This window comes from Macaca thibetana, chromosome 20 (genome assembly GCF_024542745.1).
Source record: "Macaca thibetana thibetana isolate TM-01 chromosome 20, ASM2454274v1, whole genome shotgun sequence".
Taxonomy (NCBI): domain Eukaryota; kingdom Metazoa; phylum Chordata; class Mammalia; order Primates; family Cercopithecidae; genus Macaca; species Macaca thibetana.
In genome coordinates this window covers 49,946,701-49,962,200 of record NC_065597.1, presented here as the reverse complement: position 1 = coordinate 49,962,200, position 15,500 = coordinate 49,946,701, and the positions used below count along the sequence as shown (strand labels likewise).

General features: G+C 40.1%; 2 protein-coding genes across 3 annotated transcripts in view; one reads left to right on the top strand and one right to left on the bottom strand.

Annotated features, from left to right (window-relative positions):
* The window catches only part of NSMCE1 (NSE1 homolog, SMC5-SMC6 complex component), a 369,302-nt gene that overhangs the window by 190,087 nt on the left and 163,715 nt on the right, over nt 1-15,500 (bottom strand). The gene's annotated exons all lie outside the window — the stretch shown is intronic.
* Nucleotides 1-15,500, top strand: part of IL21R (interleukin 21 receptor) — a 48,405-nt gene that overhangs the window by 11,588 nt on the left and 21,317 nt on the right. Inside the window, exon 1 of one of the 2 annotated variants that reach the window (XM_050773938.1) lies at nt 9,718-13,794. The exons of the other annotated variant lie outside the window; for it this stretch is intronic. The gene's annotated coding sequence lies outside the window, so the exon portion shown is untranslated. Of the gene's footprint in view, nt 1-9,717; nt 13,795-15,500 lie in introns of those variants that run through there. 2 annotated transcript variants of the gene reach the window in all.

Sequence of the window (15,500 nt, the reverse complement as noted above, 5' to 3'; positions counted from 1 at the left end):
GTTTTTTGATTACTGATTCAATCTCCTTTCTAGTTTAGGTCTGTTTAGATTTTCTATTTTGTCATGATTCAGTCTGGGTAGGTTGTATATGTCTAGGAACTTATTAATTTATTTCAAGTATCCAACTTGTTGGCATATAATTGTTCATAACAGTCTCTTAGAATCCTTTTATCTCTGTGACATAGTTGCAATGTCTCTTTCATTTCTGATTTTAGTTAATTTGAGCCTTCTCTCTTTTTTTCTTAGTTTAACTAAGGGTTTGTCAATTTTGCTGATTGTTAGAAATACAATAGATTTTTATATTGATCTCATCTTCAGCTTCTTTGTTTAAAATTATTATTCTAATAGTTTATTTGTTGAGTATCATGGACTTTTCTGGTTCCTCAATTCTTATATAATTTAAACACATAGTTTTCTAATCTTTATAAATTAAATTTTTCTTATTGTTGCCTTATTATGTTAATTAGCGCCTCTAGTATAAGATGTTTTTGTTTTTGCCCTGACCTCAGTGAGGAAGTGTTCAATATTTCACAACAAAGGATACTGTTAGCTATGTATGGTGTGCGTGAGTGTGTGTGTGTGTGTGTGTGTGTAATCTTAATTAGATTAAAGAAGACTGCTCTATTTCTGCATTAAATGTGCTTTCTGAACTTATTAAATGATAATATGAATTTTCTTCTTTATTCTGTTAACGTGGTGAAATTGATTACAGTTTCTAAATGTCATACTAACCTTACATCCCTGAAACAAACCAATATGATAATAATATGTTATCTATTTTTGTCCATATTATTAGATTAGACTTGTTAATATTTTGTTTCAGATATTTTGTATATTATTTATGAGAAAGATTGACCTGTAATTCTACTTTCCTTTAATGTCAAATTTTGGTATTAAGATTGCCTTTTATTTCAGACATCAATCAAAGCGCTGATGTGTTTGGGATTATGTCTACCATCTTGCTATTTGTTTTCTTTTTTGACCTATCTGTTCTTCCTTCTTCTATTCAAGTTTTAAAAATTATTATTCCATTTTTCCTATTAGTTTGTCATTGTACTTTCTTTTATAATTCTTTATGTGCTTATATTAGAGATTACAATATGCATACTTATTATTGGGATCTACCTAATATGAATTCTTCCAAAAGTTCATGGAAAATTCAAATTATGAAAATACTATGCATGAAGTTCAAACTTTTTTCTGCACCAAAATAAACTTGTACTAACTTGCTATAACATGTCTGAACAGGATCTAGTTTGAGGCACTAAGAAGGATAAGGCGTCTGTTTGAAAAAAAACCCCTATTATTGCAACATGAATTCTTCTAAAATTGAAGTAGGAACAAACATCAAATTTATGGTGCAACTAGGGTGGATGAATGGCGAAATCAATGATGAAGATAATGCCCTCCGTGGGCGATCATCCACATCAATTTGTTAGGAAAAAATTCATCTTGTTCATGCCCTAATTGAAAAGGACCAATGATTAACAGCCCAAATAATAGCCAACACCATAGATATCTCAGTTAGTTCAGGTTACACAATTCTAACCGAAAAATTAAAGTTGAGCAAACTTCCCACTCACTGGGTGCCAAGCCACTGTGCCCAGATCAGCTGCAGACAACAGCAGAAACTTCCATGCAAATTTTAAACAAATGGGATCAAGATTCAGAAGCATTTCCTCAAATAATGGAAACAGGAGGTTAAACATAGCTTTACCGGTTCATCCTGAAGACAAAGCAATGGCTCCAAAGAGGTAGATGAGGTCAGTCAAGGCAAAAGCAGACCGGTCAAGAAGAGCAAAGGTCACAGCAACAGGTTTTTGGGATGCTCAAGGCATTTTGTTTGTTGACTTTCTGAACAGCCAAAGAATGATAACATCTGCTTATCATGAAAGTGTTCTGGGAAAATTAGCCAAAGCTTTAGCAGAAAAATGCTCAGGAAAGCTTCACCAGAGATTCCTCCACCATAGCAATGCTCCTGCTCATTCTTGCCATCAAATAAGGGCAATTTTACAGTTTCCATGAGAAATCAGGCATCCACCGTAAAGTCCTGTTTGGCTCCTTCTGACTTCCTTTTGTCTCCTAATCTTAAGCAATCTTTAACGATCACCCATTTTTCTTTAGTTAATAACGTAAAGAAGACTGCATTGATACTGTTACATTCCCAGGATCCCCCAGTTCTTTGGAGATGGACTGCATGCCTGGGATCATCACTTACAAAAGTGCCTTGACCTTGACTAAATTTATGTTGAGAAATAGAGTTTATTTTTTAATAGTTATCTTTAATTCCACATTTCCATGAGTTTTTTGAAGTCCTCTTGTACAATTTGAAGTCCTCTTGTACAAAGTCCTCTTTAACTTTACTCACCTCTTCTTACCTTTGGGGTTTCATGGTCGTGTATTTTAATTCTGCGTATAAGGGTTTACATCATTAGTATGTTAAGACATTAAAAATCATATTTATTTATTTAGTTAGTTTGAGACAGAGTCTCACTTTCTCACCCAGGCTGGAGTTGCAGCTCACTGCAATCTCCGCCTTCCGGGGAGGTGAAGAATCAAGTGATTCTTCTGCCTCTGCCTCCCTAGTAGCCTGCACTACATGTGTGCACCACCACACCTGGCTAATTTTTTGTATTTTTAGTAGAGACTGGGTTTTGCCATGTTGTCTAGGCTGATCTCGAACTTCTGACCTCAGGTGATCCACCCACCTCGGCTTCCCAGAGTGTTGGGATTACAGGCGTGAACCACCACGCCCGGTCTAATTCATATATTTAGAGTACTTTCTGTTGCTCTTCATTTCACCCTACAGTACCTTGCTTCCCATCTGGAATTATTTTTCTTTTACCTGAAAAACTCACTGTCGTATATCTCTTGATGCAGGTCTATCAGTGACAAAATCTCTCACTTATTTTTTGTCTGAAAAAAAATCCTTATTTTGCCTTCATTTTCAAAAATCTATATTTCAGATGTAATTCGCAAAACTGAAAATGTACTCTTAAGATGTGCAATTCAACAAAGTTGTGCAGCCATCACCACTAACTCTACATTTTCATGACTCCAAAAACAAATCTACACCCATTGCTGTTACTCTCTATCCCCCAGCCCCTCAGCCTCAGCTCCTGGCAACCACTAACCTACTTTCTGTCTCTATGGATCTGCCAATGCTGGACATTTCATACATGTGGAATCATACCATATGAGGCCTTTTGTGTCTGGTGTCTTTACTTTAGCATGAATTTTTAAAGTTCATCCATTTTGTAGCACGTATGAGTAGTTCATTCCCTTTTGCGGCTAAATAATATTCTACTGCATGGATATACTACATTTCTTATCCATTAACCAGTTAATAGAAGTTTTGCTTGTTTCCAGTTTTTTGGTATTATGAATAATGTTGCTATGAACATTTGTGTACAATGGTTTATAAATTTCTTTCTGGACATATATCCGTAATTGTTTTCTTTTTTTTCTCTTTCTTTCTTTCTTTCTTTCTGTCTTTCTTTCTTTCTTTCTTTCTTTCTTTCTTTCTTTTTCTTTCTTTCTTTCTTTCTTTCTTTCTTTCTTTCTTTCTTTCTTTCTTTCTTTCTTTTTTTTTTTTTTGAGACAGGGTCACACCCTGTCACCCAGGCTGGAGTGCAATGGTGTGAAAAACAGCTCACTGTAGCCTCAAACTCTTGAGCTCAAGTGATCCTCCCACCGTAGCCTCCTGAGTAGCTGGGTCCACAGGTGCATACCACCATGCCCAGCAAATGTTTTAATTTTAATTTTTGTAGAGATGAGGTCTTGCCATGTTATCCAGGCTAGTCTCAAACTCCTGGCCTCAAGCAACCCTCCCACCTCGGCCTCCCAATATGCTGGGATTACAAGGCATGAGCCACTGCATCTGGTCAATTCTCTTCACTATATACCTAGGTGTGAAATTTTTTGGTCATATGGCAACACTGTACAGTCACACGTTGCTTAATGATGAGGATACATTCTGAGAAATGTGTCATTAGGTAATTTTGTCATTGTGTGAATGTCATAGAGTGTACTTACACAAACCTAGATGGCATAGCCTACTACACACCTAGGCTGTGTCTTATAGCCTGTTGCTAATAGGCTATAAACCTGCACAGCATGATACGGTACTGAATACTGTAGGCAACTGTAACACAATTGTAAGTATTTGTGTATCTAAACATAGAAAAAGTACAGTGAAAACATGATATAAAATATGAAAAAAATGGCACGCCTGTGTAGGGCTCTTACCATGAATGGAGTTTGCAGGATTAGAAGTTGCTCTGAATGTCAGTGAGTAAGTGCTGAGGGAACGTGAAGTCCCAGGACATTACTGTACACTCCTGTAAACTTTATCAACACTGGACTCTTAGGCTACTCTAAATTTATTTGAATTTTTAAAATAATAAATTAAATTTAGCTTACTGTAACATTTTTCCTTTATTTTATTTTATTTTATTTTTTGAGACAGAGTTTCACTCTGTCGCCCAGGCTGCAGTGCAGTGTCGCAATCTCAGCTCACTGCAACTTCCACCTCCCAGGTTTAAGCAATTCTCCTGCCTCAGCCTCCCTAGTAGCTGGGACTACAGGCGCCCGCCACCACACCTGGCTAATTTTTTTGTATTTTTAGTAGAGATGGGGTTTCACCATGTTAGCCAGGATAGTCTTGATCTCTTGACCTCATGGTCTGCCCGCCTTGGCCTCCCAAAGTGCTGGGATTACAGGTGTGAGCCACCGTGCGCGGCCAACATTTTTCCTTTATAAACGTTTTAACTTCTTAAAACTTTTTGAATAACACGTTTGTAATAACAGTTATCTTATTGTAATAACACTTAAGTGTTTTCATGTACTCTTGTACTAACACATCTTAAGACACAAACACGTTGTACAGCTATACAAAATATTTTTTCTTTATAGTCTTATTCTAAAAGTGTTTTTATATATTATATTTTTAAATTTTTTATTTTTTTTTTTTTTACTTAAAAAAATTTTTTTTGATAACACCTAAGACACGCCGGGCGTGATGGCTCACACCTGTAATCCCAGCACTTTGAGAGGCCAAGGAGGGCGGATCACCTGCAATCAGGAGTTTGAGACCAGCCTGGCCAACATGGTGAAACCCCGTCTCTACTAAAAATACAAAATTAGCCAAGCATGGTGGTAGGCGCCTATAATCCCAGCTACTTGGGAGGCTGAGGCAGGAGAATCTCTTGAACCTGGGAAAACCGAGACTGTGCCATTGCACTCCAGCCTGGGCAATAAGAGCAAAACTCCATCCCAAAAAACCCCAAAAAACAAAAAACAAAAAATCTAAGACACAAGCACACACATTAGCCTGGGCCTACACAGAGTCAAGCGCATCACTATGACTATCTTCCACCTCCACATTTTGTCCCACTGGAAGGTCTTCAGGGGCAAAAACACACATGGAGCCGCCATGTCCTATGATAACGGTGCCTTCTTCTGGAATCCATCCTGAAGGACCTGCCTGAGGCTGTTTTACAGTTAACATTTTTGTTTGTTTTTAAGAGTCTCGCCTTGTCACCCAGGCTGGGGTGCAGAGGTGCGATTTTGGCTCACTGCAGCCTCCGCCTCCTGGGTTCAAGCGATTCTTGTGCCTCAGTCTCACAAATAGCTGGAATTACAGGCACACACCACCATGCCTGGCTAATTTTTGTATTTTCAGTAGAGACGGGGTTTCACCATGTTAGCCAGGCTGGTTTCCAACTCCTGACCTCAAGTGATCCACCTGCCTCAGCCTCCCAAAGTGCTGGGATTACAGGCATGAGCCACTGTGCCCATCCAACATTTTTTTAAATAAGGACAAGGAGCACACCTTAAAATAGTGATTTAAGATATAGTATAGTAAAGACATACACCAGTAACATAGTTTATTATTATTATTATTGAGCATTATGTACAATACATAAGTGTATAGGCTATCTTTTTTTTTTTTTTTTTTTTTGAGACAGAATCTCGCTCTGTTGTCCAGGCTGGAGTGCAGTGGCATAATCTCGGTTCACTGCTACCTCTGCCTCCCCATTCAAGTGATTCTCCTGCCTCAACCTCCTGAGGAGCTGGGATTACAGGCATGTGTCACCAGGTCTGGCTAATTTTTTGTTTTTGTTTTTTGAGATGGTCTCGCTCTGTCACCCCGGCTGGAGTGCAGTGGGGTGATCTCGGCTCACTGCAAGCTCAGCCTCCTGGGTTTACGCCATTCTCCTGCCTCAGCCTCCCGAGTAGCTGGGACTACAGGTGCCCACCACCTCGCCCAGCTAGTTTTTTGTATTTTTTAGTAGAGACGGGGTTTCACCATGTTAGCCAGGATGGTCTCGATCTCCTGACCTCAAATGATCTGCCCACCTAGATCTTCAGGCGTGAACCGCAGTGCTGGGATCTCGCTTTGTCAGGCTGGAGTGAGCCTCACAAGCTCCGCACGCCATTCTCCTGCCTCAGCCCTGCATATGCTAGTTTTTTTTTTTGTATTTTTAGTAGAGACGGGGTTTTATATGATCTGGTGAGCCCATGGCCTCCCAAAGTAAACCGCGCCCGGCCCTGCTATACTTTTATATGACTGTTAGTGCAGTAAATTTGTGTCCACCAGCATCGTCACAAGACCATTAGTAAAGTGTTGTGTTATGACATCACTAGACAATAGGAATTATTCACCTTCATTATAGTCCTATGGGCCCGCCTAGGTACATGCAGTCTGTCATTGACTGAAATGTCATTACGCAGCACGTGACTGCATTTAACGTTTTGAGAAACTGCAAAACTGTTTTCCTTGGTGGCTGCACCATTTCACATTCTCACCAGCTATGTATAAGGGTTCAAATTTCTCATTCATACTTGTGATTGATTATCATTACCCTCCTAATGCATGTGAAGGGGTATCTCATTATGTTCGTGATTTGCATCTCTCTAGAGAGTAAGGTCAGTGGCCACCTTTTCATGTGTTTCTTATTTGGCTATCTTCTTTGGAGAAATGTCTATTCAAATATTTTGCCCATTTAAAATTTTAATTCTTGTCTTTTAGATCTTGAGTTGCAAGAGTTCTTTATATATTCTAAATGCCAGACCTTTAACAAATACGTGATGTGCAAATACTTTTTTCCCAAGCTGCATGTTATAGTTTTACTTTCTTGATAGTATCCTTGAAGCACAAACATTTTAAATTTTGATACAGTTTGATAGATCTATTTTTTCTTTGTTTACTTATGCTTTTGCATCACATTTAAGAAACTATTAAGAAACTACAAGATCATGAAGAGTTACACCTAGGTTTCATTCTAAGAGTTTAATAGTTTTACTTTTTACATCTAGGTCTTTAATCTATTTTGAGTAAATTTTTGGATATGGTGTGAAGTAGAAATCTAGCTTCATTATATTGCATTGTGGATATCTATTTCTGCAGTACCTTTTGTTTTAAAGACTATTCTTTCCCCCCATTGAATTGTTTTGGCACCCACATCAAGAATCAGTTAAACATAAATGTATGCACTTATTTTTGAACTCTCAGTTCAGTCCCACTGATCTATATGTACATCTATGTGTCAGTACCACAGTGTTGATAAGTGTAGCTTTGTAGTAAGCTTTGAAATAAGGAAGTTTGACTCCTCTAACTGTGTTCTTTCTCAAAATCTTTTCGGCTATTCTACTCCCAGCTTCCCAAAGTGCTGGGATTACAGGCATGAGCCCATGTGCCTGGCCTGCCTTTCTTAACTTTAAACAAATACAAACCACATCTCCAGCTTCTAGGACTCTCAGGCAGTCCTAGTTTGCCAATTTCTGTGAAAAAAAAAAAGAGCCAGCTGGGATTTTTATAGAGATTACTTTGAATCTGTAGATCAATTCGAGGCATCATCTTGATAACATTAAGTTTTCCAATCTATGAACATGGTATATCCTTCATTTATTTAGGTTTTCTATAATTTATTTCAATAACATTTGTAGATTTTATTGCACAAGTCTCACATGAATAAATGAATTCATCTCATATTAACATAACTAATGAATAGTGTTAAATTTAACCATTTTATTCTGTTTTGTATTATTGTAAATGAAATCACTTTCTTAATTTCATCTTCAGATTATTTATTGCCAGTGTGTATAAAATATCATTATTTGTGTCTATTGATCTGATATTCTACAACTATGCTAAATTTGTTTATTAACTCTAATTGATTTTTGTTTTAGGTGTAAATTCCTTTAGTTTTGTACATACAAGATCATATTATCTGCAAAGAGAAATGGTTTACTTCTTCTTTTCCAATCTGAATGGTTTTTATTTCTTTTCCTTACCTAATTGCCTTGGCTAGAACCTCTAGTAAAATGTTTTATAAAAGTCACAAGAGTGATCGTACTTGTCTTGTTCATGATCTTAGGAGCAAAGCTTTCATTTCTTTACCATTAAGTATGAATGTTAACTGTGATATTTTTATAGATCTCCTTATTATATTGACCTTGTCTTTATTTTTTAAGAGATTTTTTTCTGGATATAAAATTCTAAGTTGGCTTTTGAAATTTCAGCATTGAAAGAAGTTGTTCCATTGTCCGCTGTCTTCCATCATTTTGTTAAAAAGTCAGCTGCCAGTCTTATTGTTGCTTCCTTGAACACGGTGAAGTGTCTTTTTTCTCTGCATACTGCATACCTTTGTCTTTTAGTTTTTTAAATAGTTTTTCTATGATATGCCCAGATGTGGTTTTCTTTGTATTTATCCTTTTTGTGGTTTGTAGAGCTATTTAAATCTGTGGCTTAATGTCTTTTGTTAGTTTGGAAAAAAATTTTAACTGAGATCACTCCTATTTTGTCTACCTTGTTTTCTCTCTCTTCTGTTTCTTAATTGCAAATGCATGTATGTTAGATCTTTTCACAATGTCTTCTATGTCTCTTTTGCTCTTTTCTGTATTTTTGAACTTTTCTTCTCTGCATGCTTCAATCTTGGTATTTTCTATTGACCAATCTTCCAGTTTACTAATCTTCTCTTCTGATATTGCTACTATGTTGCCAAATCCATCTCTTCAGCTCTTATAAACTTCAGTTATTATATTTTTCAGTTCTAGGATTGCTACTTTTTAAATAGGTTCCAAATTTCTGGTAGAATTTTTGAAAACATTAATCATAGTTATTTTAAATCACATCTGATAATGCCATTTTCCAATTCACCTATGTAACTGTTTCTATTATCTATTTTATCTTCATTGTTGATCACCTGATACTGTTTTCTGATTAGCCTTGTAATTTTAGCTGAATATTGGGCATTATGTATAAAAAGTATAGAGGCTTTGGATGAAGCTAACTTTTTCTAGATCCATTTAAATTTTCTTCTAGCAGAGATATAGCATATAAGCAGATCACACCTTGATGCAGTCAAGAATGAACTATTTCTAATTTTTCCATATTCCCAAGGAATAGTCTTTTCTAAATAGCTGGGTACTCACCAGGGCCCATCTTTTTTTTTTTTTTTGCTGGGCCCTGAACTCTAATTCTTTCCTCAGCTTGTAAAACTGTGAAAATTCCTTCTTAGTTTTCCCACCTATTAGCAGGTGTTTTTTGCTAAGTTTCTTGGCGTGCTACTTATTTTCAATGACTTGGCACATGATTTCAGGGGAAATTGAGTGCAGAACTTCAATGCATTTTTTTTCTGTTAAGTACTATATAACTTGTCACTCTCTTGTGCATTTTTTTTTTTTTTTTTTTTTTTTTTTTTTTTTTTTTTTATGCTTAGTAGTTGCCCTCATTGGGAGGATTAGTCTGACAATGGTCACTTCATTATAGCCAGAAGTGGAAGTCCCTCATCCATATTTTATTTTACAAAACTAAGCCTCCTTTACATTTAAAATGTTATGAAATAGTTTGAACATACAAAAGAGCATAAAATATAATCAGCACCCATGGTAGCTTCACCAAGCTTTACCGAACTGTTGAGACCCTTGAACGTTCCTCTTTCTCATACTCCCTCCTTTTCCACACTATTCAAAATTTGTTGTTATTATCCCCATGAATTTTTAAATATTTTTATGACAAGTATGCTCACCTAAGAAATATATAAGATGATTTTGTATGGTTTTCAGTGTGGTGTAGATGCTGTTATTATGCTTATGCTGTCCTCGAACTTCCTTTTTTCACTCCAAATTTTGTTGGTGAGAGTCATTCACTTTGTTGTGTGGGACTGTAAATCATTCATGTTTACACGGAGTGACAATATTGCGATTTATTTTTTCACTCTCCTGATGATGGCTATTTAGATTGTTTCCAATTTTTCACTGTTAAAATCAATGCTGCTGTAGACACGCCAGAAGAATTTCAAGAGTGAAGTTACGCAGTCTTAGGTAGGGCATGTGTTTGCTTTTATTAGGTCATGCCAAACTTTTTACCAGACCAATGGTAATAATTTACATATTCTCTGGCCATAAATGAGAGTTCCTATTATATCATATCCTGAGCAACATGTGATGTCATCAGACTTTTAGTTTTGGCTAATCTGACAAAATTAAAATGGTATTTCTTTGTATTTCATTTCTTTTTTTTTTGAAATGGAGTCTTGCTCTGTTGCCCAGGCTAGAGCACAATGGTGTGATCTTGGCTCACTGCAACCTCCACCTTCCAGATTCAAGTGATTCTCCTGCCTCAGCCTCCAGAATAGGTGGGATTACAGGCACCCACCACCATGCTTGGCTAATTTTTGTATTTTTAGTAGAGATGGGTTTCACCGTGTTGGCCAGGCTGGTCTCGAACTCCTGACCTCAGGTGATCCACCCACCTCAGCCTCCCAAAGTGTTGGGATTACAGGCATGAGCCACTGCGTCCACTGTGAAGTTAAGCACCTTATATTCTCCATAGCACTCACCTCAGTCTAATTTCCTGCCCCCAGCTTCTCCATTTCCCCAGAATCTCCTGAAGTTGGTCAACTTTTAGTATGAATTACAGCAACTCCAGGAAATATTTCTCAGGACTGAAACTGGTGGATAAACGCACCTACAGGACTTCAAATTCGGTGATGCTTTTAATGCTCATGACAAACTGCAGCAAAGATTAATGACCTCAATTTTATAGATGAGAAAACAGAGAATCAGAGGGGCTAGGGAACTTACCCATAGACATACAGCTGGGACCTGGCACGCTCCAAGTCAGGTGCGCTTCATTGCTCCCTAGGACACTGCAGAGGTTGGGTGCTGCAGCGGTGTGTTAGGCCATTCTTGCATTGCCATAAAGCAATACCTGAGATTGGGTAATTTATAAAGAAAAGAGGTTTAATTGGCTCATCATTCTGTAGCTGTACAAGCATGGTGCCAGCATCTGCTCGGCTTCTGGTAAGGAGGCTCTCAGGGAGCCTTTACTCAAGGCAGAAAGTGAACCAGGAGCCGACACATCACGTAGCGAGAGTCGACGCAAAAGAGAGAAAGGGGAAGCACCACACACTTCTAAACAACTAGATCTCAGGTGAACTCACTCATCACCAAGGGGATGGCGCTGAGCCATTCATGAGAAATCCTCCCCCATGATCCAATCACCTCCCACCAGGCCCCACCTCCAACATCGGGGATGACGTTTCAACATGAGATTTGGGTGGGACAAATATCCAAACCATATCAAGGGGCTCCTGTAGCAGGAAGCCTCCTAAGACAATTTCTGTCCTTGCAGGAAACACATGGTGACCCGATCTGCATCTGAGGACAAGGTGCTGTTGCCCTCAGGAGTCGGCCTGCATGCAAAGACCCAAAAGGGGATGGATTCGGGGCAGAGAAGGCAGTGGAATTGGGGGAGGGGCCCACGTGGTGCTGTGGGAGCGTGAGGAGGGAGTGATGGAGAAAGTCTGTATTTTTAAGCTGATGTTTTCCAGAAATGAGCAGTTTATTTTAAACAGTGTTAAATATCCCTGGATCCCCTAGTGAAAGCGTTAGACCTTTCATCACTCGCCCTGCTGACGGAGGAAGCAAGACTCTCGATCTGGTGCTATCGTGTCTTAAACACTACTCTCTCTCTTTTTTTTTTTTTTTTTTGAGACACAGTGTCTTGCTCTGTTGCCCAGGCTGGAGTACAGTGGTGTAATCTCTGCTCACTGCGACCTCTGCCTCCTCCTGGGTTCAAGCAATTCTCCTGTCTCAGCTTCCAGAGTAGCTGGGATTATAGGCACATACCATGACGCCCGGCTAATTTTTGCATTTTTAGTAGAGATGGGATTTTACCATGTTTGCCAGGCTGGTCTCAAACTCCTGACCTCAAGTGATCCTCCCACTTCGGCCTCCCAAAGTGCTGGGATTACAGGCATAAGCCACTGTGCCTGGCCTCCCTTTCTGAACTTTAAACAAAGACAAACCACATCTCCAGCTTCTAGGACTCTCAGGCAGGCAGTAGCATCTCACTAAAATTCAATTACTGCCTTTGTTTTTCTTGTATTTAGTTTTTATGGTTTATTGTATTTAGTTTTATGGTAAGTTGATTGTTTTGTTTAAGTAACGCTTATATAATATCTCCTATATGCCAGGCACTGTTCTAAATGCTTTATAAATGTTGACTAATGTAATTCTCCCAAGGACCTATGAGGCAGGTACCGTGATCATTGTTACAGATGAGGCCCAGAAAGGTTAAGCAAACTGCCCAAGGCCACAAAACCTGTAAGTGGCAGAGCTGGGATTTGAACTGAGACCGGCCAGCTCCATAGTCTGTGTCTTAACCAGCATGGCACATACTCCGTGTCTATTTCATGTCAGTTATCTGCTGATGGTCATGATATAATATTTTTGAGACATGTTTATTGGAGTAAAAAATAGAAGGCAAGGTAAAGATCAATAGTAAGTGGATAATTAATAGTAGCACCAGTGAAAACCTCAAATGCAATAGGCCAGTGGCAGGAGTTCTAGAACGCTCCAGTGCGGCTGCAGGGATACAGCATGTGGACCGTGAAAGCTGAGTTGAGAGGATGGGAGGGGAAAGGTGTTGGAGGGGAGAAGTCTGCTCCGGCAGAGGCAGAGATGCATGACGAAGGCTGGGCTGCCAGGGAGATGATGAGTAATTCGGGGTAGTCGGCCAGTAATGTCAGGAAACCCATGCACTGGTACAGCACTTCACAGTCCATGAAGCACTACCACATCTGCTTTCTCACAGCCTCTTCTTCACTGCCAGGTGCAGTGAGCACTATTGTCCCCATTTCAGAGATGGTCACTGAGTTCAGAGAGTAAAAGAGCCAGAGAAGAGCTACTATTTGCTCCCAAGATCTTCTGGTTTCAAAGTCTGAGCTCTTTTCTCTACTCCACTGTGTCAGGGATCTTTGGTGGCAAGTGACAGAAATAGAATTCAATGTGATTGAGCAACATAGGTGGTTTTTGGCTCATAGAAATGAGAAGTCCACAGGGTGGACATCAGATATGGCTGGATCCAGGACCTCACATGATGCCATGGGGACTCCTGATTTGTATTTCTCAGTATGGATGCCATTTTCAAGGAGGCTGTCTCTACGAGGTGACAAAGATGGCTACAAGCTCTCAGAAGATACCAAAAAAAAGTGTCAGTTTTCTAGAGTTCTAGAAAAAAAAAAAAAATCTCAGGACTGCTTTCACTGGCCTTGCCTGGGTTGACATCCATCCCTGATGCAATCATTGTGGTCAGACAGATGGGGTGTTTTGATTGGCCAAGCCTGGGTCAGGAGCCCACTTTGTGGAGCATGGGGTGGAGTCAGCCTCAGACAAACCACTAGAGGCAGCTCAGATGGAGGAGCTCTTTGGGAAGAGACGCCGGGCAGGCAGAAGCAGCAGGTACCCGCTCCGCATCCCTAGGGCTCTGTGATGTAGGCAGAGGTAAGAAATTAAGAGGGATGAGGAGTTTTTTGTTTGTCTGTTTTTGTAAAGACAGGGTTTCACTCTTTCATTCAGGCTGGAGTGCAATAGTGCAATCCTGGCTCACTGCAGCCTGGACCTCCTGCACTCAAGCGATCCTCATTCCTCAGCCTCCCGAACAGCTGAGACCACAGGCGTGTGCCACCCGGCTAACTTATTTTTACTTCTATTTTTATTTTTGGTAGAGACAAGGTCTTGCTATGTTGGTCAAGCTGGGGATGAGGAACCTTGAATCTGGGCAAAGGAGTTTGCACTCTGTTGTGCTGTGGTCAAGATAAAGCCATCAGGGAGTGACAGGGACAGAGCTATGTCAGGACTCGCACTGTGGCTGGGGTGATGGATGTGGACACAATAGTGAGGGGGCAGACACAGACTCCCCTCCTGTGATCAGAGGCCACATCTTCAAAGTGCGAGAACGGGACCTCTGCAGGGGTTGGAACCCCACAAGATTCATATTCCTAAAAGCAGGTTGAAACAGCATCTAACCCAACATTATTTTATTTGAGTAGCAATGTTATTGCTTAGGATGATGCTGGAGTTAAATTTTTAAGTGTGCTTATCTATGGAAAATACATTAAAATATATATTAAAATAAACAACAGTGCACACAGTATACAAATATGGCCAAAATTTTGGAAATGAGATATTTTCACAACTCTTGGCTGGATCATTCTGAGACCCCTTCCATTTCTGATGCTCTACATTCTCCATCCATTACAGCTGTTGGTTGAGTGTTTATGTGATGGGGGCCATCCCCAGGGTTTTATGCAAATCACCTCCTTGAATTCTCACAAGAAGCCTGGAAGCAGGCCTTGCTGTTTCCACTTTACAAGGCTCAGAGAGGGCAACGGACTGGCCCGGAGCCACACAGTTGGTCATCTGAACCTCCCTGGCTCCCCAGCCTGTGCCCTGACCCAGGGTTCTTTGGTGACTCTGTGAGGGACGTCAGAGGGAACTATGGATGGGGCCAGAGGAGGATCTTTGGGAACCCCGGCGCAGAGGAGGACGATCTTCCCCTTGTGGAGTCAGGCATAGTGTCTGGAGAAAGCCATGCCTATGACTTGGGTCCTGCAGGGGACATCCCTCTTAGGTTTAGCTTTAGCTCCCTTCTTGTCTGTGGGGACTGGTCTGGGAGGGGCTCCTGAGTCTAGATAGGTGGACCGCTGCCCTCTGGTTGGCACTTTCTCAAACAGACACAGAGCTGGTGGGTGCAACAGACAAGTCCCAGGAGGAGCCTGGCATTGCAAGCTTGGTGGGTCATTCATCTGCCCAAGACAGAAAAGGCCACTCTTCCCAGATAACCTCACTCTGTTCCCCAAAGAGCTTCCTTCTCCATCCTGGCCCAAATTAGGAGGTCAAGTTTTCTCTGTTTGGCTGGGCCTGGATTTCCTAGCATGCTCCCCAGTGGGCTAATCTGGGCTTTGTAATGGAGTAAGAAGCCTGATTATTGGGCTAACCTTAAGTATTCAGCAGGGGTTAACTTTGTGGGTTAACTTTGGATTTATTATTCAGTAAGAAGCCAATTCATTGATGGCTGGGCACAGTGGCTCATGCCTGTAATTCCAGCACTTTGAGAGGCTGAGGCAGGTGTATCATCTGTGGCCAGGAGTTCGAGACCAGCCTGGTCCACATGGCAAAACTCTGTCTCTACTAAAAATGCAAAAATT